Source organism: Cherax quadricarinatus, chromosome 13, assembly GCF_038502225.1.
Source record: "Cherax quadricarinatus isolate ZL_2023a chromosome 13, ASM3850222v1, whole genome shotgun sequence".
Lineage (NCBI taxonomy): Eukaryota > Metazoa > Arthropoda > Malacostraca > Decapoda > Parastacidae > Cherax > Cherax quadricarinatus.
In genome coordinates this window covers 48,701,236-48,726,626 of record NC_091304.1, presented here as the reverse complement: position 1 = coordinate 48,726,626, position 25,391 = coordinate 48,701,236, and the positions used below count along the sequence as shown (strand labels likewise).

At 42.9% G+C, this 25,391-nt stretch overlaps 1 protein-coding gene across 2 annotated transcripts in view; it reads left to right on the top strand.

The window, feature by feature from the left end:
- LOC128688468 (shootin-1-like) overlaps positions 1-25,391 on the top strand; it is a 187,753-nt gene continuing 162,362 nt past the window's right edge. For both annotated transcript variants that reach the window (XM_070084700.1, XM_070084699.1), the window contains exon 1: positions 1-138. The gene's annotated coding sequence lies outside the window, so the exon portion shown is untranslated. The remainder of the gene's footprint in view (positions 139-25,391) is intronic.

The window sequence follows — 25,391 nt, the reverse complement described above, 5'->3', positions numbered from 1 at the left end:
GGCAACATTGGTGGGAGGTGGGGGTCCCTCAGGTGTTGTGAGTCAGTACGTCTAGTGTCAGTGTCGGGTTAATATGTTGCTCCACCAGCTTATCATCCTCTATCACGACCACTATTAGTAACTGCACTTCATTGATCGGTGAGTCGAACAATAACCAACGTTGACTTTTTTCATTTTTTTTTTAAACTGTGAACTTGGTGTTTTGTGACTGAGTGTTGGTTAGTGCACTGATCACATCTTGGATGTGTAATTAATTACCGGGTCCGCTCTTCAAGACGTACAGTGTGACCCATCCAGGGTTGGTACTTGTTTTTGATAATGGTAAATAGTGTAATTAATAATTATGCCTTGTATGTACTACAAGCATTCTCTCTGTCCTTCCTCTTATGTCCCCTCCCTCTTCTCTTCCCTCCTCTCTTTACTCTCCTCTCCTTTCTCCTCTCCTCCCCTCCTTTCTCCTCTCCTCCCCTCCTTTCTCCTCTCCCCTTTCTCCTCAACTCTTCTCTCCTCCCTTACCCTTTCTCCTCTCCTCTCTGCTCCTCTCTTTGCTCTTCTCTTCTCTCTTCTCTCCTCTCCTCTCTCTCTCCTCTCTCTTCTCTCCTCTCTCCTCTCTCTTCTCTCTTCTCTCCTCTCCTCTCCTCTCTCTTCTCTCTCCTCTCTCCTCTCTCCTCTCTCTTCTCTCCTCTCTCTTCTCCTCTTTTTTTTTTTTTTTTTTTTTTTTTTTTACACAGGGTTTGACAAGGTTAAGGATCATTAGCTTTATTGACAGCTATTTACAGGTTAAGGATTCCTAACTTTATTGGCAAGCTAAGAGCTGTTACCTACATCAGCTCATTTGAAAGCATTTTTATTGTTATGAGACAAAGGAGGATGACAAAGATGATCCCATGTATCAGAAACCTTCCCTATGAGGATAGACTAAGGGCCCTGAAACTGCACTCTCTAGAAAGACGTAGAATTAGGGGGGATATGATTGAGGTTTATAAGTGGAAGACAGGAATAAATAAAGGGGATGTAAATAGTGTGCTGATAATATCTAGCCTAGACAGGACTCGCAGCAATGGTTTTAAGTTGGAAAAATTCAGATTCAGGAGGGATATAGGAAAGTACTGGTTTGGTAATAGAGTTGTGGATGAGTGGAACAAACTCCCAAGTACCGTTATAGAGGCCAGAACGTTGTGTAGCTTTAAAAATAGGTTGGATAAATACATGAGTAGATGTGGGTGGGTGTGAGTTAGACCTGATAGCTTGTGCTAACGGGTCGGTTGCCGTGTTCCTCCCTTGAGTCAATGTGACCTGACCTGACTAGGTTGGGTGCATTGGCTTAAGCCGGTAGGGACTTGGACCTGCCTCGCATGGGCCAGTAGGCCTTCTGCAGTGTTCCTTCGTTCTTATGTTCTTATGTTCTTATGAGACATACAAGTAGGAAACAGGATGAAGTTGGAGCCATCTGTGGGCCAGCATTTTCATTTGATCAACTGACTTTATCTCGTTGACATCATTATGCTGTACGAATGTGCTCTCCTCTCCTCTCTTTTTTCTCTCTCTCTCTCTCTCTCTCTCTCTCTCTCTCTCTCTCTCTCTCTCTCACTGCTTTACTGTTAAATTTCCTTTTCTCTCCAAGTTTCCTCTTTTTTCTTTAACTCCTTCCTTATTTTTTTAAACACCGACATAACTTATTAGGACGGGCTAACATAGGCTTACTTGCCTTTACTAGGTTATCCTGGGTTAATTTCTACCCAAGTTACTGTTTAAGACCACAGTACGAAAGTTAAATAAGAACTGGCTTAGCTGGCTTCAGTGTGGCTGCAGGTATATAAGGAGAACACAAGATAACTGTGTTGGTACACATTGTTGTCTAGGGCAAGTTTATTTAGGTACAAGCTGGGAGGGGCCCCAGAAGCGACTGTAGTCCACATTACTTAAAAATTTTGGGTCTACTTTATGAGAAGTGGTTGCGAAGGGACCCCATAACAAGCTTTAGGGCCCCAAAAATGTTGGTCCGCCACTGGGTATAGGTACACATAAATACAGTTGCATAAATTATCATACATAGTAACTTGTAAATTACCTTGGATAACCCCCCAAAAAAGTCAGTGACTTATTTTCATTGGGGTCCTTGACAAAGATCCCAGTGGAAATAAGTCTGACTTTTTTTTTTCATCCCCGGTACAGGTGGAAACATTAGGACGTGTTTCCTTAAGACGTCTCCTGTCCATGTTCACCTGTCAGTAAAATAGGTACCTGGGTGTTAGTCGACTGGTGTGGGTCGCATCCTGGGGACAATTAACCTAATTTGCCCAAAATGCTCTGGATAACAAGGGGCTTTGCATATAGTAGTATATCATTGATGTCAGCTAGGCCTGTATACCTTGTACTTGTAGAAATAGATTATTATTATTATGATAATTTGTGTAACTGTATTTGTGTACCTGCACTTAAATATACTTACCTAACAAGGTAACTCAACCTGTTAGACAGGATTGTTGTTCAGGGATTTGCTGGAGAAGTTTTGAAACAGGGCCCGTTATTATTCTTGAGGAAGTGCCGAACCCGCATGGGTCATGACAGTTCCTGGGAAAAGTGGTTGTAAGTTCCTAGGATCAAGAACCCTTAGCCTAGAGGAACAAGTTCTGTATCTGCACACACAAATCACTCTCTACGAAAAAAAAAAAGACTAAGTAGACGGTGCAACATACCCTCAGTGAAAAGCAGGGGTGCTGTGAGCACAATAAGAGATAGCACAGTAAATGTCAGGGGCTCAAGACTGTTCAACAGCCTCCCAGCATACACAATGGGGATTACCAATAGATCTCTGGTTGGTCAGTGGTCAGTCGTCATGTGAGGTCACAGACCCTGAGCTGCTTTGGGGATTAGCGTGGACGGTTACAAAGCATGGCTTGCTTCTGGGATGTTTTAAAAATTGAGGTTGGAGAGTTGAAGGAGGTCTTGCTTCTCCAGGAGGAGATTAGGAGGCTGAAGGTCCACCTCAATGGGTCTGGGAGAGAGTGTGAGGTGGCTGGGGTTGTGGGGAATGAGGCTTCTAGCAGTGAGGTGCAGTCTGTCTCTCGCTGTGAGGAGGCTGTAGTTGGGGAGGTAGCAACGGCTACCAGCAGTGAGGTGCAGCCCAGCACCTGCTACAAGTGGCGAGTGGTTCACAGTAATGGGAGGCACATCAGAGTAAGGAAAGTTAATAAATAATAAGGAAAGTTAAGAGTGAAGATCTGAAGGTAGGAAATCGCTTCTCTGTTCTTCAGGATGAATGTACTTCAGTGGCCAGTGAAGGTAAGGGTACTACTGCCCCTGCTAATGGAGGTAAGCGCATTCTTGTGATTGGTGACTCTCAGGTAAGATATATTGACCGTGCTTTTTGTAATAGGAATAAGAAGATGAGAGATAGAGTGTGCTTCCCTGGAGCTGGTGTTGGGGACATTGTCAACAGGCTGGATAATATCATGTCAGGTAATGGGAACAAGCCCATTATCTGTCTCAGTGCTGGTGGAAATGATATTGGGAAGGGTAGGAGAGAAGAGCTGCTAGGTAAGTACAGGTCGGCTATAGAGTTCATTAAGTCTAAGGAAGGGATCCCAATCATATGTAGCATCTTGCCTAGAAGGGGAGTAGGAAATGAATGGTTGTCTAGGGCAATTGGTGTAAATTGCTGGCTAGACAGATACTGCAAGGAACTTGCAATCCCATTCATTGACAACTTGAACAGCTTTTATGGCAAACATGATATGTATGCAAGGGATGGGGTACATCTCTCTGGGGCTGGGGTGGTAGCACTTGCAGACCCGATTGAGAAGGCCATTGGTGAAATGCCTATGATTTTAAACTGATGGAAGATAGAGGTATGGGTGTGTGTGGGAAACAAGCAGGTTGCAACACTAGGGTTGGAAACAGTAAATGTATAAAAGGCATTCAGCATGAAGTTATAAATAAAAACAATATATCAGGTCAGCAAACAAAGGGGAACAGCAGAGGGCAGCAAGGGACTAGCTCCCTTAAGGTTTACTATACTAATAGCAGGAGTGTAAGAAATAAGATAGATGAGCTAAGATTAATTGCAAGTGCAGGAAACATAGATATTATTGCTATAACAGAGACCTGGCTCAATCTGAAAGATAGAGAGATGCCCTCTGAATGTCACATACAAGGCTATAAATTATTCCACACTGACAGAGTCAACAGGAAAGGTGGTGGAGTAGCGATGTATGTCAGAGACAATTTAAATTGTTGTGTTAGACAAGATATTAAATTAGAAGCGTCAGCCACTGAATCTGTTTGGTTACAGCTTCTCGAGGACCGAGAAAAACTAATTTTGGGTGTGATTTACAGGACCCCAAATCTTGACAGGGAGTGCAGTAAACTTCTATGGGACGAAATTCGTAAGGCATCTACATACGAAAATGTTGTGCTAATGGGAGATTTCAACTATAGACAGATTGACTGGAGCAATTTGACAGGAAATTTAGAGTCAGGTGACTTTCTTGATACGATCCAGGATTGTTTTTTAAAACAGTTTGTGACAGAGCCAACTAGAGGAAATAACCTCCTTGACTTGGTTCTTGCCAGTAGGAAAACACTAATTAATAATCTTGAGGTTAATGATGAGCTTGGGGAAAGTGATCACAAATCACTTGGTTTTAATATATCATGGAATTCCCCTAATAATGGCAATCAAGTCTCTGTCCCTGACTTCCGCTTGGCTGATTTCATAGGACTGAAAAATTACTTAGGTGGGCTGAACTGGAATGACCTGACTAAGGGTCAGGTAGGTGGTGATGGTTGCCGATATGACGCTTTCCAGGGCATAGTTCTAGCTGCTCAGTCAAATTATGTTCCAAATAGGGAAATCAAATCAAACAAAAATGATCCTAAATGGATGAACAATAGATTAAAATATCTAATTGGTCAAAAGAGAGGCATATATAGGCAAATCAAAAGAGGAGAGGGGCAATTAAGAAATCGATATATTCAGTTAAAGAGAGAAATAAAAAAAAGGAATTAGAAAAGCAAAAAGAGATTGAGGTTAAAGTTGCAAGAGATTCGAAGACTAACCCAAAAGGATTCTTTCAGGTATACAGAAGTAAGATCAGGGACAAGATAGGCCCACTCAAAAGTTCCTCGGGTCAGCTCACTGACAGTGATAAGGAAATAAGCACATGGAATAGGAGGAGAAATTTTTTCCTGGATAGAGGCATGGTTGACAAATAGGCAGCAGAGAGTTTGCATAAATGGGGAGAAATCAGAGTGGGGAAGCGTCACGAGCGGTGTTCCACAGGGGTCAGTGTTGGGTCCCCTGCTGTTCACAATATACATAAACGACATAGATGAGGGCATAAAGAGCGACATCAGCAAGTTTGCCGATGACACCAAAATAGGCCGTCAAATTCATTCTGACGAGGACATTAGAGATCTCCAGGAAGATTTGAGTAGACTGATGCAGTGGTCGGAGAGGTGGCAGATGCAGTTTAATATAGACAAATGCAAAGTTCTAAATGTTGGACAGGACAATAACCGTGCCACATATAAACTAAATAATGTAGATCTTAATATTACGGATTGCGAAAAAGATTTAGGAGTTCTGGTTAGCAGTAATCTGAAACCAAGACAACAGTGCATAAGTGTTCGCAATAAAGCTAATAGAATCCTTGGCTTTATATCAAGAAGCATAAATAATAGGAGTCCTCAGGTTGTTCTTCAACTCTATACATCCTTGGTTAGGCCTCATTTGGATTATGCTGCACAGTTTTCGTCACCGTATTACAGAATGGATATAAATGCTCTGGAAAATGTACAAAGGAGGATGACAAAGTTGATCCCATGTATCAGAAACCTTCCTTATGAGGATAGACTAAGGGCCCTGGATCTTCACTCTCTAGAAAGACGTAGAATTAGGGGGGATATGATTGAGGTGTATAAATGGAAGACAGGAATAAATAAAGGGGATGTAAATAGTGTGCTGAAAATATCTAGCCTAGACAGGACTCGCAGCAATGGTTTTAAGTTAGAAAAATTCAGATTCAGGAAGGATATAGGAAAGTACTGGTTTGGTAATAGAGTTGTGGATGAGTGGAACAAACTCCCAAGTACAGTTATAGAGGCCAGAACGTTGTGTAGCCTTAAAAATAGGTTGGATAAATACATGAGTGGGTGTGGGTGGGTGTGAGTTGGACCTGATTAGCTTGTGCTACCAGGACGGTTGCCGTGTTCCTCCCTTAAGTCAAGGTGACCTGACCTGACTAGGTTGGGTGCATTGGCTTAAGCCGGTAGGAGACTTGGACCAGCCTCGCATGGGCCAGTAGGCCTGCTGCAGTGTTCCTTCGTTCTTATGTTCTTATGTTCTTACGTCTTCAAGAGGGAACTGGACAGATACTTAATGTCAGTACCTGCCAGCTGGGCTGTCGTTCGTTCGTTGGATTGCGTGCGGCCATCAGTAACAACCTGGTTGATCAGGCCCTAATCCACCTTGAGGCCTGGTCTTGGACCGGACCGCGGGGGCACTGACCCCCCTGGAACTCCCTCCAGGTAGGTATACAGCTGATATCAAGGCCGGCTACCTACCGGGCTAGTCACGTTAACAACGGAACCATAGTGAGAACTGTAACCAACTGGTGAAGGGATCTTGATTTTCTCGGACAGCTGAGGAGATGACGTGCGTATTTTGGCAGTAGCTTACAAAATTGTTGGATAAGTTCCGTGGACTCGTCCACATTTTACGTTGCGCAAACTAAAGGTTCATAGATCCTCTGGTATTACCTCACATTGTTGTCGTGGTTCCCCTCAAGGAAGGTTCCTTGATGTTGGTGAGGGGCTCTTGATTTAGGGAATTGGATCTGTGCTCCAGTTCCCCGAATTAAGCCTGAATGCCTTCCACATCCCCCCCCCAGGCGCTGTATAATCCTCCGGGTTTAGCGCTTCCCCCTTGATTATAATAATAATAATGTTGTCGTGGTTGTCAACGTTCTTTTAACTGCAACTCTCTGAAGCAGATTCTGGCGATAAACTAGCGTAGTGTTAGAACACTTGGGGATTTGGGGAAATAGGGGGGGGGGGTGAGATCGAACACTGCCTAGCAACATCTATTGTCTGGGATAGTTTTTCTTCCTTGCTCTATCTTTCCCTCTAATTATGAAAATATGTTTTTATTTAGGTTTCGTTAAAATTTTTGTACACTACTTTTCTTGTATGAATCTTAGTCCTGGCTTCCTCTCTGTAGATGCCTTCCTTTCCCACTACATTGTAAAATGCTCCGAACTTCAGAACACCCGTGATTTAACCTGTTTCTTTTTTCTTCCTCTCCCTCTTCCCCTTTCCTCTTTCTCCTTTGGGTTGTCTTTCTTCTGCCTTGGGTATTTGTTCCTTCATTATTTACCCCCCCCCCTCTGTTCTTGCTCCTACCCTCTGTGGCCCATAGCTCCCTTGCAGTGCCCCTCTTTCTTAATATTTGACTGGCTCCACCTCCATCATACTTCCTTCCCCACTACTACCTTATACCTCCACCACCTCCTGGCCTGTATATACTCCATCTTTCTCTCATTTTCGTTAGTGTGACTTTGTAAATGGTCAAAGTCGGACCGAAACGTCGTCGTAAGCTCTCCTCTTCTATGTGCGGGTTATTTGTGTGTGTATACAATGATGTTATAGACATGTAGAAATTAGTACATTATATGCCAGTAGTCAATTAGATATATTCCCTCTTGGGTGGTTAGGCATATATCCTCTTAACTTTATTAGTAATTGACTAGTGGATGGTACCACTATGACCCCGCCTCCGCCTGCTTCACCTCACCTCACTACAGTATATAAGCCACGTCTACGGCCCTATGCTGTACATTCTACAAGATTGATGGACTAAACACATCGACTCCATGAACATTAAAATGGTATAAAATACCGACAGATTGTTAGGTAAGACACATATGCAACAGTTAGGTATCTTTATTTCGAAACGTTTCGCCTACACAGTAGGCTTCTTCAGTCGAGTACAGAAAAGTTGATAGAAGCAGAAGATACTTGAAGACGATGTAATCAGTCCAGTTTTGAGGTGGTCAGTCCCTCAGTCTGGAGAAGAGCATTGTTCCGTTGTCTGAAACAATATGTTTCAATATAGTCTGGGGCTAGAGACTTGATTGCCATTATTAGGGGAATTCCATGATATATTAAAACTGAGTGATTTGTGATCACTTTCCCCAAGCTCATCATTAACCTCAATATTATTAATTAGTGTTTCCCTACTGGCAAGAACCAAGTCAAGGAGGTTATTTCCCCTAGTTGGCTCTGTCACAAACTGTTTTAAAAAACAATCCTGGATCGTATCAAGAAAGTCACCTGACTCTAAATTTCCTGTCAAATTGCTCCAGTCAATCTGTCTATAGTTGAAATCTCCCATTAGCACAACATTTTCGTTTGTAGATGCCTTACGAATTTCGTCCCATAGAAGCTTACTGCACTCCCTATCAAGATTTTGGGCCCTGTAAATCACACCCAAAATTAGATTTTCTCGGCCCTCGAGAAGCTGTAACCAAACAGATTTAGTGGCTGACGCTTCTAATTTTATATCTTGTCTAACACAACAATTTAAATTGTCTCTGACATCGCTACTCCACCACCTTTCCTGTTGACCCTGTCAGTGTGGAATAATTTATAGCCTTGTATGTGACATTCAGAGGGCATCTCTCTATCCTTCAGATTGAGCCAGGTCTCTGTTATAGCAATAATATCTATGTTTCCTGCACTTGCAATTAATCTTAGCTCATCTATCTTATTTCTTACACTCCTGCTATTAGTATAGTAAACCTTAAGGGAGCTAGTCCCTTGCTGCCCTCTGCTGTCCCCCTTTGTTTGCTGACCTGATCTATTGTTTTTATTTATAACTTCATGCTGAATGCCTTTTATACATTTACTGTTTCGAACCCTAGTGTTGCAACCTGCTTGTTTCCCACACACACCCATACCTTTATCTTCTATCAGTTTAAAATCATAGGCATTTCACCAATGGCCTTCTCAATTGAGTCTGCAAGTGCTACCACCCCAGCCCCAGAGAGATGTACCCCATCCCTTGCATACATATCATGTTTGCCATAAAAGTTGTTCCAGTTGTCAATGAATGAGATTGCAAGTTCCTTGCAGTATCTGTCTAGCCAGCAATTTACACCAATTGCCCTAGACAACCATTCATTTCCTACTCCCCTTCCAGGCAAGATGCTACATATGATTGGGATCCCTTCCTTAGACTTAATGAAATCTATAGCTGACCTGTACTTATCTAGCAGCTCTCTCTCCTACCCTTCCCAATATCATTTCCACCAGCACTGAGACAGATAATGGGCTTGTTCCCATTACCTGACATGATATTATCTAACCTGTTGACTATGTCCCCAACACCAGCTCCAGGGAAGCACACTCTATCTCTCATCTTATTCCTATTACAAAAAGCACGGTCAATATATCTTACCTGAGAGTCACCAACCACAAGAATGCGCTTACCTCCATTAGCAGTGGCAGTAGTACCCTTACCTTCACTGGCCACTGAAGTACATTCATCCTGAAGAACAGAGAAGCGATTTCCTACCTTCAGATCTTCACTCTTAACTTTCCTTATTATTTATTAACTTTCCTTACTCTGATGCGCCTCCCATTACTGTGAACCACTCGCCACTTGTAGCAGGTGCTGGGCTGCACCTCACTGCTGGTAGCCGTTGCTACCTCCCCACCTACAGCCTCCTCACAGCGAGAGACAGACTGCACCTCACTGCTAGAAGCCTCATTCCCCACAACCCCAGCCACCTCACACTCTCTCCCAGACCCATTGAGGTGGACCTTCAGCCTCCCAATCTCCTCCTGGAGAAGCAAGACCTCCTCCTTCAACTCTCCAACCTCAGTTTTTAAAACACTGCAGAAGCAAGCCATGCTTTGTAACCGTCCACGCAGTCAGTAAGTTTATTTAGGCACAGGTACATATAAGAACAATTATCATACATAATATAAAAAAACTAGTATAACCCACCCAACGTCAAAATGACTTATTTCCATTAGGGCCCTTGACCAGTAACCAGTGTGAGACGTAATACTCGAGCTGTAATGACCTTTTCTCTATTTTTGTGAGGAGTTTACTTCAAAACACCGATAAAACATGGGGGGGGAGAATATTACGCTAGCTAAAGTTTTGAAATTTCTTATAATGTGGGTGACCCCGTGTGTTCCCACGCACACACGGGGCCAAGAGCTGTGAATCGACCCCTACAACCACATATAGGGGAGTACACTCCTCCATTCCCTCTCTTTTGCCGTTATAAAATTTTATGATCTATCTCATGATCACATTTGCGGTTTGTGTTAGTGAAGTCGTTGTAGCCACGTCTTAGTTTATAACTCTTAAAAGGCAGGAAAGCTGCAGCTCAACTCCATCAAGAGACCCGGGAGCTATACCGCAACACCCCGGTTGACCCCTCAGGAGGCCCAGGATGAAGTTTCACTAAAGGTATCGACGTTATTCTAACTTTATTAAGGATTTTTTTTTTGAACAAGGTTTTATCTATTCGCTAGACCAAAAAAAAAGGGGGGGAGGAGGGGGAATGTTTTGTAGTGTGGAGATCAGGTGCAGTTCAGGCAGGGAGCTTTAAATTGTAACTACTATCACCTGACGGCTGCATCCTTACGGCATAAAATCAATTGACCTGAAGCTCTCTAAATCCTGAAGAGCTCCCGTGTTTTGCACAGCTGTGCGGGTTCAGCGCGTAAATTGATTATTAATAATTTGCACAACTGTATATTAGATTGCCAAGATTAATGGACACAGCTTCCAGGCAACGATACCTCCTCCTTGATTAATTTTGGTTCGTTTCACATTGTAAAGTGATTGTAGCTGTTTCTGTGGATAACATTGACTGCAGGCGTGTTTATGCTCACAAACAGTGGTATACCAGACCCTTTCTGTTGTCTCCACATGTATCTTCTTGTAGCCTCCACGTGATGTGACATATACCTTCTCACACCCTCCACGTGATGTGACATATACTCAAGTCTTGATTTCAACTACACTTACGGATTTCTTGCTGGTTTACCATTAAAGTTGTGGTAGCTACTTTAATGACAGTGTTGTTGGTGGTAGCTCCTCCAATGTTACTCCCTCTTTCGGCATAAACAGTGGGGATGTTTCTCCTTACGTGTAGATTTGCCAACACTTACGACTGATGACACTGAACTACGGGTATGGATTTATATACATATCTTTGATGAGTCCCAAGAGTTTTTCTACTCCCAGAGCCCGGCCTTCGGCCAGGCTCTGGCCGAAGTTTATTGCCGAAGTTTATTGCCAGCTGCACTTCGCCAACCGGGTTTCTCCATTTCAACCTCTACCAATAGGAACTAGTGTCCCTGGGTTCTATAAACATTTCTATATAACTGATTGATAATTGGCCCGTTGCGCTTACCCTTTAGAATTTTGAGGGGGGAAGATCACCACCTTCGCCTTCATACAAGTTAACGGTGTCTCATTCCCTAAAATGTATTTTTATGCATGACTATAAGGGCCCCATAAGCATTTTTGCCATCATCAGCAACTGTCATGGAATGACGAATGCAGAGCTTGTGAGTACTTCAAAGGGATGTTTTTGTACCAGCAGGCGCTGTTTATAGCAACAAAAGGACTACCTGCTTTCTCATCTGTACTCCTGAGGTCAAATTCTTCCTGACTACCATATGTGATTTTGTATCAAGTACCCTCGGGGATTGTACAAGTCTCGATATAATCTGCCTTCCACGTATTCACCAATAATAAGATTGCTCTTATTTCCCTTCATGATCGTGATGTCCATGTTGAGAAGGTCCGCAGCATGTTCATTGTCATAGTGCCATGGAATTTCTTCTCCAGCAGGTTTTACTCGTGCATTATTCACGCCGGGGACAAGGCCATGGAGTTCTGTTGGTACCCAGGACATGTTGGTATCCCAGGTAATGAACGGCAGTATGAGAAGGGAGATACTGCAGTACTGAGCGGGCTTTATTGAGGTTTTGCAGTTACGTGACTAAGTCAGCTGATTTACATTTATCAGTCATATTGGACGCCACTCGCCAGAGCGTGTACTGATAACGTGAGATAAACTCATTATTTATGTTACGGGGAGAACAGTATCTCTACACTGATAATGCTCTAGAAGCCTGCACAAGCTTTGACGAATACCAGTACTAAGCTTAGAGTAGGTTAACAAGCCTGCATCAACCTCGTTTATATTTGCTAATATACAGGGCCTTACACCAACAACAAAATACCTTCTATCAGTGGACTTCTAGAGTCAAATGTGATGTTTGCAGCCTTCACAGAGACCCACACAAAAGATCACTTTGACAACGAAATATGGATATATATGGGTACAACCTTTATAGATGTGAGAGAAAGAACAGGCATGACAGGGAGGGTTGGCCTGTATGTCAAAAAGTCGCTCATCTGTACAGAGATGCTGAACACCACAAATGATGTAGTTGAAGTTCTATCAATAAAGATCGAGAACCAAAACTTAGTCATTGTGGTTGTATATAAGCCACCAGATGCGACCTCCCAATAGTTCAAGGAACAGCTACAGAAAATTGATTACTGTCTGGAAAGCCTTCCAGCTCCATTCCCAAACATCTTACTGCTTGGTGATTGCAACCTAAGGCATACAAAATGGAAGAATGTAGCAACTAATGGTATAGCAGAAACAATCCCTGGAGGCAGTGCAGATGGAAGGTCACACACAAGCTACTAAATCTGTGATAAACACACCTTAAGTCAGATAGTGGAGCCAACAAGACTGGAAAACACACTTGACCTTATCTTCACAAATAATGAGAACCTGGTAAGAAACATAATATAAAAAAACAACTAATTCCGATCACAATCTAATGGAAGTTCGAACTTGCATGCACAGGGGCCCTGATCAGCAAAATACACGTAGCTGTGAAGGTGTCTTCATCAAATGCAACTTCAACAAGAACATCAACTGGGACCAGGTGAACCATGTCTTAAATTAAACATGTTGGGAAGATATCTTAAATAACATGGATCTAAACCAGTGCCTTGAAAGGATCAGCTTCCTGGCAGCTGAAGTATGTTCAAGGCATATTCCCCTAAGAAAAAAGAAGTAAACTGGAGAGAGAAAGACGTTCCTTCTACAGAAGACGACGAAGAATCACTGAGCTCCTCAAGAACCCTAGATTATCTGATACACGGAAGGAAGCGCTGACCAGGGAAGTGGAAAGTATCGAACTTAAGTTAAAGGACACATACAGGACCCAGGAGAGACAGGAGGAGCTAACAGCGATTAGTGAAATTGAAAGAAATTCGAAACATTTTTCATATGCCAAAAACAATGCAAATAAGTACCACATCTAGTATCGGGCCCTTGCTCAGACAAACTGGAACTTACACAGATGACAACACATGAATGAGTGGAACACTGAAATCCCTATACGACTCTGTTTAGCGAGCCACTGATCAGTCTAAAGATCGACAATCCAAATGATTTTTTCATGAATGAGCCTCAAAACTCCATAAATGTATGCCAGATTTTCGACATTACCCTAACTCCGATAGACTTTGAGAAAGCCATTGACAACATGCACATGCACTCAGCCCCGGGCCCAGACTCGTGAAACTCTGTCTTCATTAAGAACTGCAAGAAACCCCTAAGTATACTATGGAGGAGCTTAAACATGGGTGAAATTCCACAGTCACTAAAAACAACGGATATAGCCCCACTCCATAAAGGTGGCAGAAAAACATTAGCTAAGAACTAGAGACCAATAGGTCTAACGTCCTACATCATAAAAATCTTTGAAAGAGTGCTAGGAAGCACGACTGCAAACCACTTGGATTCCCAAAAACTGCACAATCCTGGGCAACATGGGTTCAGAGCATGTAGCTCCTGACTCGAAACTACTGGATCACTATGATATGATCTTGGATGCACTGGAAGAAAAACAGAATGCAGATGTAATATTGAGACACTTATGCAACACATGGGAATCTTTACTGAAGAAACGTTTCGCCACATAGTGAATTCATCAGTCCGATACAAAGCAGAAAGCTGTAAGGAGAGGAGTTTGAGGTAGTCCTTCAGCCTGGAGTCGATGTGTTCAGCCCATCAGTCTTGTAGAAAGTACAGCATAGGGCCGTAGAAGTGGTTTATATACTATAGTCAGGTAAGTGGAAGCAGGAGGAGGCGGGATCACAGTGGAACCATCCACTAGTGTAAGTAGGTCTTCGTCCAAAGGTTGGACAAGTGCTGAAGAATTCCTTGTATGAAGATCCCATGAAGTAGTGTCTGACAAATGCGATAAATGGTTTAAAACCGACAAGTTGAAGATTGAGACACTTATGCAACATATGGGAATCTTTATTAAAGAAACGTTTCGCCACAGAGTGGCTTCATCAGTCCAATGCAACGCAGAGGAGGAGTTTGAGGTAATCTCTCCTCGTCTCCTTACACCTTTCTGCTTTGTACAGGACTGATGAATCCACTCTGTGGCGAAACGTTTCTTCAATAAAGATTCCCATATGTTTCATACATGTCTCAATCTTCAACTTGTCGGTTTTAAACCATTTATCGCAGATGTAATATACACAGACTTTGCAAAAGCCTTTGACAAGTGCGATCATGAGGTAATAGCGCACAAAATACGTGCTAAAGGAATAACTGGCAAAGTGGGGAGATGGATCTTCAGATTTCTAACCAATCGAACACAAAGAGTAGTGGTCAACAGAGTTAAATCGGAAGCACAGTACTCGCCCCCATCCTGTTCCTCATCCTCATATCAGACATAGACAGAGATGTAATCCACAGCACCGTGTCATCGTTTGTACATGATACTAGGATCTGCATGAGACTGTCATCTATTGAGGACACTGTTAACCTCCATGAAGATATAAACCAAGTTTTCCAATGGGCAACGGAAAACAGTATGATGTTCAATGAAGACAAATTCCAACTACTCCGTTATGGAAAACTGGAGGAGATAATAGCTATAACTGAGTATACTATAAATTCTGATCATACAATAGAGTGGAAAAATAATGTGAGGGACCTGGGAGTGGTAATGTCTGAGGATCTCACTTTCAAGGATCACAACTGCTAAGAAAATGATAGGATGGATAATGAGAACGTTCAAAACAAGAGATGCCAAGAAAATGATCCTTTTCAAATCACTTGTTCTCTCTAGGCTAGAATTTTGCTGTACATTATCTCCGTTCAAAGCAGGTAAAAATGCCGATCTAGAGAGTGTACAGAGAACCTTTACTGCACATGTATATTCTATCAAACACTTCAACTGTTGGGAACGCTTGGAAGCACTTGACTTGTACTCGCTGGAACGCAGGCGAGAGATATATAATATATACTTTGAAAATCCTAGAAGGAATGGTCCCGAATCTGCACACAATAATCACTCCCTACGAAAGTAAAAAACTGGGCAGGCAATGCAAAATACCCCCAATGAAAAGTACACAGAGAAACAACACCATAAGTGTCCGGGGCCCAAGACTGTTCAACAGCATCCCACCATGCATAAGGGGAATTACCAATAGGCCCCCTAGCTGTCTTCAAGAGAGAGCTGGACAGATACTTAAAGTCGGTGCCGGATGAGGTGTATAAATGGAAAACAGGAATTAATAAAGGGGATGTAAATAGCGTGCTAAAAATATCTAACATAGACAGGACTCGCAGCAATGGCTTTAAATTGGAAAAATTCAGATTCAGCAAGGATATAGGAAAGCACTGGTTTGGTAATAGAGTTGTGGATGAGTGGAACAAACTCCCGAGTACCGTCATAGACGCTAAGACGTTGTGTAGTTTTAAAAATAGGTCGGATAAATACATGAGTGGGTGTGAGTTGGACCTGACTAGCTTGTGCTACTAGGTCGGATGCACGTGTCTGACCTTACTAGGTCAAGGCATTGGCTTAAGCCAATGGGAGAATTGGAGCTGCCTCGCATAGGCCAGTAGGCCTGTTGCAGTGTTCCTCCTTATATTCTTATGATCAGCCGGGCTATGGTTTGTACGTTGGACTACGCGTGGCCTGCAGTAACAGCCTGGTTTATCAGACCCTGATCCGTCGGGAGGCCTGGTCGTGGACCGAGTCGCGGGGGCGTTGATCCCCGGAATACCCTCCAGGTAGACTCCAGGTAGTGGCAAATACCTGATGGTTAATTGGGTCAGCCGGCCACCAGCAGCGACAACTTGGTTAACCAGGTAAGCACCAGCTCTGGGAGCAGGAAAACTCCGGGAACTCATCACAGGTATACCCGGGACTGCATCCCGCTATCTCCACATGGTTAAAAGAAATAAACCTATTATGACAGATCAGTATTTCTGCACGAACCGTGAGAGTTCATCACATATTTCTGGAGTATAACAACAGTATCGGTGTCATACGAGGTTTAGGTAGTAACGTTATAGTTGTGTAGGTGCTACGCTTATTGATATTTGTTTCCTTTATGCATTATAAAGTACTCTGTATTTATAAATAATAAGTATATAATTTGTAGGAGAATGTGTACATATTTAAATTCGTATACTAGTTACTCTCAGAGCTGTTGAACCAGCGTTACTCTCAGAGCTGTTGAACCAGCGTTACTCTCAGAGCTGTTGAACCAGCGTTACTCTCAGAGCTGTTGAACCAGCGTTACTCTCAGAGCTGTTGAACCAGCTGTCTGAGAAAGTATAATTATAGTAATTTGTGAACTAAGTATCCATCATTGATGTTTACTGCACAGATAGCTATTATTATTAGTAGTATCATGGGAGACGCTAAATCCGTATAGGAAGGTAATCTGGTTTGGTCTGAGGAGTGACAGGACACCTCCAAATCCTTGGATCAAGAGCCCTTCAGCATCAAAGCATTCATTCCCCTTTGAAGGGAATTTTTCTGCTGGCCTGAAGTCTCTCCGCCTCACCGTAGAAATGTTAGAATTTAAGAATGAAACGGCACAATACCGTGACTGGATCAATACACGAATAACCCTCACACAGGAGAAAGAAACTTATGACGACATTTCGCTCCGACTTGGACCATTAATTAGTCACACACGTCGTTGTAAGTTCCTCGTATATGCAGGTTATTTGTGTAACGTTAGAACTGATTTATCTTGCTAATTACTACAGCTGGGTTAATAAGGCAATTTGCTGTTATGGCATTTTGTTGGGAAGACATTCCGTCCACCAGGGACTTTATTAGTTCTCACAGAGATGGGTAGAAAGACTGCACATATGTATATAGTGGAGACGTGCGAGTTACGTCACCTACAGTGATGTGATGAATTACACACTTGTGTAACATCTGGGTATCTTGACTTTGCTCATCACCTGCTCCTAGGCTGAGGGACTGATTACCTCATCTTCCACTATTTGCTGTATGTATCTGTTTTGCCCATGAACTGTATTGATAAAGCCACTGGATGGCGAAACGTCAACACATAAAGATACCCAAATGTTGCATCAGTAGTTGTGGTTCTGGAGTTCCATGGGGGGGGGGGTCACTGGCTGTGCCTCCAGTCCAACAAGACTCCAAGGTGATTGACTATTTTTATTTCCTTCCATTTTCTTTTTTCGTTTCCCGCCACTAAGAAAGTCACTTGGAGTGGGGTTGTCGTATGCCTAATCATCTTGTCGGTATTCAATACCACTGATACACAACCACAGTAATGTGTTCGTCCAGTAGAAACCTCCACGTTTAAAATTTGGCGAGCCAGTAGGCTGACTTCAGTACTCCTGTATGTAGTTAGGAATGAATCTGACTTCTGAGTGACGGTGTTTGTGGTTTGCGATCACAGGAGATTCTCAGCATAGTCGATTCCGTCTGTCTGCTGCTTTTACTACCAGGTTGGTGCTGGGAAAGTTCAACTGATGGTTCTCTTGTTCTAGTGTTATTGTGGCACAGTACCAATGGAAATAAGTCACTTTGCCTGACATTTTTGGGTTATCCAAGGTTCTCTACACATCTGCTATGTATGATAATCAATGTAACTGTATCTGTGTATACCTGAATAAAGTTGTTTACAGTGCAGATGTAGTGTACACTGACTGCAAGTGCGAACGTGGGGGTAACTGCGCATAAAATATGCGCATAGGGAATAACTAGGTACGTGAGCTGATGGATATTTAACTACCTAACTAATAGAACCCAAAGACTAATAGCTACAGTGAAAAGTTATGCTCCCCAAGGCACAGTACTCGCCCCACTTTTCTTACTTATTCTCATATATGACATAAACAGGGACTTAAACCATATCACTGCATCATTCTTTGCTGACGTTACTAAAAGCTGCAAGAGTGTGACATCCATAGAAGACCCAGCGAGCCTTCAGGCCATTGACAACAATTATTCGTTTGAGGACAAATTTCTGTTAGTATGTTATGGAATAATTGAAGAACGACATAATAGAACGTATGATTAATGTGAGAGACCTGGGAGTGATAATGTCAAGGTCTTACGTTCAAGGAGCGCAACATTGTCATTATATCAGCTGAAGGGTAGTTGATAAGAGATGCCAAGAAAATGATGACACTTTTCTAGTCATGAGTTCTTTCTGGGTTGGAGTATTATTGTAAACTACTGGCCTCCTTCGAAGCATGTGAAATTGCAGAACTGGTAAATATACAGAGAACCTTCACAGCTCGTATAAATTCAGGCACCTAAATTACTGTAAGTGCTTGAAATTCCTCGAACTGTACTCCTTAGAAAGTAGGCGAGAAAGATAAATGATATTCTACACCTAGAAGATACTGGAGGGATTGGTTCCAAACCTTCACACTGAAATAACTACATAAGAACTCAAGAGGTGAAGAGCAGGGAAGCTATGAATACACTGAAAGAGAACTCAGTGTAAAGGAACCACAATTAAACACCCTCCATTCATTGATGAGGGAAGATTCTCAACGGAACTCTGGTTACTTTCAAGCGGGAACTCTACAAATTCCTCAAATCAGTTCCTGTTCAGCCTGGCTGTGGTGCGTACTTCGGACTGTGGGTGGCGAGTACCAAGAGCTTGATTGATCAGGCTAGCAACCAGGATACCTGGTCTGGAACCGGGCCGCGGGGGCTGTGACCTCCAGAAGCAACTACAGGTAACCTTGTGCCAGTGTTATGTCGCACCCTGCGTACCAATATTATTGTCGTACCCTGGATGCCAGTGTTATTGTCGCACCCCGTGTGCCAGTGTTATTGTTGCACTCCGTGTGTCAGTGTTATTGTCGCACCCCGTGTGTCAGTGTTATTGTTTCACCCTGTGTGTCAGTGTTATTGTCGCACCCCGTGTGCCAGTGTTATCGCTGCACCCCGTGTGTCAGTGTTATTGTCGCACCCCGTGTGCCAGTGTTATTGTTGCACCCTGTGTGTCAGTGTTATTGTTGCACCCCGTGTACCAGTATTATTGTTGCACCCCTGTGTGCCAGTGTTATTGTTGCACCCCGTGTGCCAGTGTTATTGTTGCACCGTGTGTGTCAGTGTTATCGCTGCACCCCGTGTGTCAGTGTTATTGTCGCACCCCGTGTACCAGTGTTATTGTCGCACCCTGTGTGTCAGTGTTATTGTTGCACCCTGTGTGCCAGTGTTATTGTTGCACCTTGTGTGTCAGTGTTATTGTCGCACCCCGTGTGCCAGTGTTATTGTTGCACCCCGTGTGTCAGTGTTATTGTCGCACCCCGTGTGCCAGTGTTATTATCGCACCCTGTGTGTCAATGTTATTGTTGCACCCCGTGTGCCAGTGTTATTGTTGCACCCCGTGTGTCAGTGTTATTGTCGCACCTCGTGTGCCAGTGTTATTATCGCACCCTGTGTGTCAGTGTTATTGTTGCACCCCGCATGCCAGTGTTATTGTTGCACCCTGTGTGTCAGTGTTATTGTTGCACCCTGTGTGTCAGTGTTATTGTCGCACCCCGTGTGCCAGTGTTATTGTTGCACCCCGTGTGCCTGTGTTATTGTTGCACCCCGTGTGCCAGTGTTATTGTTGCACCCCATGTGCCAGTGTTATTGTTGCACCCCGTGTGCCAGTGTTATTGTTGCACCCCATGTGCCAGTGTTATTGTTGCACCCCGTGTGCCAGTGTTATTGTTGCACCCCGTGTGCCAGTGTTATTGTTGCACCCCGTGTGCCAGTGTTATTGTTGCACCCCGTGTGCCAGTGTTATTGTTGCACCCTGTGTATCAGTGTTATTGTTGCACCCTGTGTGCCAGTGTTATTGTTGCACCCTATGTGCCAGTGTTATTGTTGCACGCTGTGTGCCAGTGTTATTGTCGCACCCCGTGTGCCAGTGTTATTGTTGCACCCTGTGTGCCAGTGTTATTGTTGCACCCTATGTGCCAGTGTTATTGTTGCACCCTGTGTGCCAGTGTTATTGTCGCACCCCGTGTACCAGTGTTATTGTCGCACCCTGTGTGTCAGTGTTATTGTTGCACCCTGTGTGCCAGTGTTATTGTTGCACCTTGTGTGTCAGTGTTATTGTCGCACCCCGTGTGCCAGTGTTATTGTTGCACCCCGTGTGTCAGTGTTATTGTCGCACCCCGTGTGCCAGTGTTATTATCGCACCCTGTGTGTCAATGTTATTGTTGCACCCCGTGTGCCAGTGTTATTGTTGCACCCCGTGTGTCAGTGTTATTGTCGCACCTCGTGTGCCAGTGTTATTATCGCACCCTGTGTGTCAGTGTTATTGTTGCACCCCGCATGCCAGTGTTATTGTTGCACCCTGTGTGTCAGTGTTATTGTTGCACCCTGTGTGTCAGTGTTATTGTCGCACCCCGTGTGCCAGTGTTATTGTTGCACCCCGTGTGCCAGTGTTATTGTTGCACCCCGTGTGCCAGTGTTATTGTTGCACCCCATGTGCCAGTGTTATTGTTGCACCCCGTGTGCCAGTGTTATTGTTGCACCCCGTGTGCCAGTGTTATTGTTGCACCCCGTGTGCCAGTGTTATTGTTGCACCCCGTGTGCCAGTGTTATTGTTGCACCCCATGTGCCAGTGTTATTGTTGCACCCCGTGTGCCAGTGTTATTGTTGCACCCTGTGTATCAGTGTTATTGTTGCACCCTGTGTGCCAGTGTTATTGTTGCACCCTATGTGCCAGTGTTATTGTTGCACGCTGTGTGCCAGTGTTATTGTCGCACCCCGTGTGCCAGTGTTATTGTTGCACCCTGTGTGCCAGTGTTATTGTTGCACCCTATGTGCCAGTGTTATTGTTGCACCCTGTGTGCCAGTGTTATTGTCGCACCCCGTGTGCCAGTGTTATTGTTGCACCCTGTGTGTTAGTGTTAGTGTTGCACTCTGTGTGCCAGTGTTATTGTTGCACCCTGTGTGCCAGTGTTATTGTTGCACCCTGTGTGCCGGTGTTATTGTCGCACCCCGTGTGCCAGTGTTATTGTTGCACCCTGTGTGCCAGTGTTATTGTTGCACCCCGTGTGCCAGTGCTATTGTTGCACCCAGTGTGCCATTTTTAGTATCTCACCGTATGCCAGTGTTATTGTAACACCCTGTGTGCCAGTGTTATTGTAACACCCTGTGTGCCAGTGTTGTTGTTGCACCCCGTGTGCCATTTTTAGTATCTCACCGTGTGCCAGTGTTATTGTAACACCGTGTGTGCCAGTGTTATTGTAACACCGTGTGTGCCAGTGTTATTGTAACACCGTGTGTGCCAGTTTTATTGTCGCACCCCGTGTGCCAGTGTTATTGTTGCACCCTGTGTGCCAGTGTTATTGTTGCACCCTGTGTGCCAGTGTTATTGTTGCACCCTGTGTGCCAGTGTTATTGTTGCACCCTGTGTGCCAGTGTTATTGTTGCACCCTGTGTGCCAGTGTTATTGTCGCACCCCGTGTGCCAGTGTTATTGTTGCACCTGTGTGCCAGTGTTATTGTTGCACCCTGTGTGCCAGTGTTATTGTTGCACCCTGTGTGTCGGTGTTATTGTCGCACCCCGTGTGCCAGTGTTATTGTTGCACCCTGTGTGCCAGTGTTATTGTTGCACCCCGTGTGCCAGTGCTATTGTTGCACCCTGTGTGCCAGTGTTATTGTTGCCCTGTGTGCCAGTGTTATTGTTGCATCCCGTGTGCCATTTTTAGTATCTCACCGTATGCCAGTGTTATTGTAACACCGTGTGTGCCAGTGTTATTGTAACACCCTGTGTGCCAGTGTTATTGTAACACCGTGTGTGCCAGTGTTATTGTTGCACCCCGTGTGCCATTTTTAGTATCTCACCGTATGCCAGTGTTATTGTAACACCGTGTGTGCCAGTGTTATTGTAACACCGTGTGTGCCAGTGTTATTGTAACACCGTGTGTGCCAGTGTTATTGTAACACCGTGTGTGCCAGTGTTATTGTAACACCGTGTGTGCCAGTGTTATTGTAACACCGTGTGTGCCAGTGTTATTGTAACACCGTGTGTGCCAGTGTTATTGTAACACCGTGTGTGCCAGTGTTATTGTTGCACCCCGTGTGCCATTTTTGGTATCTCACCGAGTGCCAGTGTTATTGTAACACCGTGTGTGCCAGTGTTATTGTAACACCGTGTGTGCCAGTGTTATTGTAACACCGTGTGTGCCAGTGTTATTGTAACACCGTGTGTGCCAGTGTTATTGTAACACCGTGTGTGCCAGTGTTATTGTAACACCGTGTGTGCCAGTGTTATTGTAACACCGTGTGTGCCAGTGTTATTGTAACACCGTGTGTGCTAGTTTGTATCGTATTTGTACAACTTGATTTAATGTTCACACTTCGTTTTTCTTATTATTCTTGCTTGTGTTGTGGTCCATGTTGAGGTGTTGAGAGCAACAAGGATACCAGTGAGTATTAAAGATAGATCCAATTGAGGTCTTCCTTTCTGGTATACAAGTGGTGTGCTTGTGACCAAATGAATTCCGCCCTTATTGCCTCCCCTCCCCCTTTCCTTCTCTTGTTCCACTATCCTTCCTTCGTTTTACACCTCCCCTATTTTCTTATCTGTTTATTTATTTTTCCTTCCCTTTCCCTTTTGTTTCATCCTTTTTTCTCCCCTTCTCTCGTTATTCTTTTTGCTGTTCTTATTTCCTATCCCTTACTCGCCAATTCTTTCTCTCTCTCCACTTATTCCTCTTATCTTATTCTCTCTGTTCCGTTATACCTCCCTCCCCTTATTATTTAGGATTTTAGGTCATCCTCTGTTTTCTATTTACACCTATTTTCCTATTTCTCATTTAATGTCATTGTGGTATACTAAAATAAGTTTTTTTTTATTGGCAGAGGACAGCTTAACCTAATAAATCCTAACTTCAGTAACCTAACTCGAAAAAAATGCTACAAACCGTATGTGAAAAATCCATTTAGAATTAATGAGGAACAGTTGACATTTTTATCCCCTTTCTTCTTTGTCTCCTTCATCCCTCTTCTGGGACTACCGATGGTTTGTACTTCAAGAAACAGGACAGTCAAATGGAAACCTGTTATATATATATATATATATATATATACATATATATATATATATACATATATACATATATATAAATATATATATATATATGTCGTGCCGAATATGTAAAACTGGTCAATTAACAAGAACTCATTTAAAATTAAGTCCTTTCTAAAAAAAATTTCTCTTATACGTTTAAAGATATATTTTTTTCATTAATGTTAATGCAAAAATTTTTAATTTTGCACCAAAAAAATCTTAGAAAACTTACCTAACCTTGTTATAAAAAGAACAGTTTATTTTAGCCTAACCCAACTAAATATATTTTAGATTTGTTTACAATAATTTAATACTAAACAAACACATTGAAATATATTTTTTTCGTTAGGTTCAGAATGATTTTGGCAAAATTATTGCATACACAAATTTTCACTTGTCCTATATGGCAAGATGAGCGTTGTTATTTAAGCCAAGATTGCAAGTTCTGCCTATTCGGCACGACATATATATATATATATATATATATATATATATATATATATATATATATATATATATATATATATATATCGTAGGGGTTATTAAATGGAGATATCGAGGGTTGAAGGTAGACACACTTGTTGGATGGTAACATATATTGTCAGACTATGATGATGAACGTGGAGCCCAGCCCCTGCCTGGATGTCTACACCGACTGAGGGGGAGGCAGAGGTACGACCGTGCACATGCGCATCCCGTGACGTCACACAAGTCACAGGCCTAAAAGGGATCTCCTATCTAAAGCACATGGATGATACTATATGCTATACAACATAGGGATCAGCAACTATGCTGACAGCTCGCTCATGTTATGTATGTCGTCTCGACATACACTACTATCTATAGGCTGAACAGGCAGGTGGTTCTGGGCTGATTCTATACAATAACAAATTCATATGTAACTTAGAACTAATGGATGGTATCATAATGGATGTTAACAAAATGAGTTTCACGTAATGGGTGTTAACGTAATCACTTTTAACGTAATGCATTACAAACTATAAGATTAAATCATTGTACAATATGGATGGAATTGATCAATCGATCTGTATTCATGCACTCTACGGATTCTGAGGAAGAATAAATATATATATACAAGGTGAAATTAACAGCAAAGGCATCTGGTGCACACTCAGATCATTACTGTCAAATTCTCAGAATACGGAGGGAACGTGAATACGAAAAAAAAAAAATTCTGAAAAACTAATCAGTTAATAACAGACAGTTGACAATTTACCTCATCTCGGACATCTAGTTATACAGACTATGTACATTTAAACCCAATTCTGTGAGGGTGAGGTTTACATATGCAGAATGGTTATCATCTCTGGGAGGATCGAATTCCTCTGCAATGGCTAACACATGCCTTGACCGAGGGAGATCTGAACGAGTATCTACAAAAAATACTTGTGGGTTTCTCATTACTTGTCGAGTACGCAAGGAGTAATGACATTCAGGTTGGTTATCTGACTGAGTATTTGAGGTAGAGGGTACAGAGTCAAGAGGATTTTCAGCATCTGTCACATTAGTCTGGGTAGCAATATCATCAACATCGCATACTAATTTCATATGATCTAAATGCGATTCTTTGTACTTGCCAGTACTAATTTCTCTAACCTTATACTTATTACCAGAGATATGTTCTACAACTCGATAAGGTCCGACAAACTTTTGATCGAGCTTAGGCATTTCGGATGTTTTGTTGAAATTTGTCAGCATTACTCTTGAACCTACTTTTACTTTTGATGGCTTAGCATGGCTATTAGTTACTCTAGTAAATTCTGCTGTTGATTTATGAAGTGTTTCACGGATTCTTTTAAAAACACTTTGAGCCATGCTGGTACGAGTTGCTACGAAATCATCAGGGTTGTAATTAGGTTTCGGAGTGGAATATAACAACTTATAGGGTAAAGGCTTGTCTACACCATACAATGCATAATGTG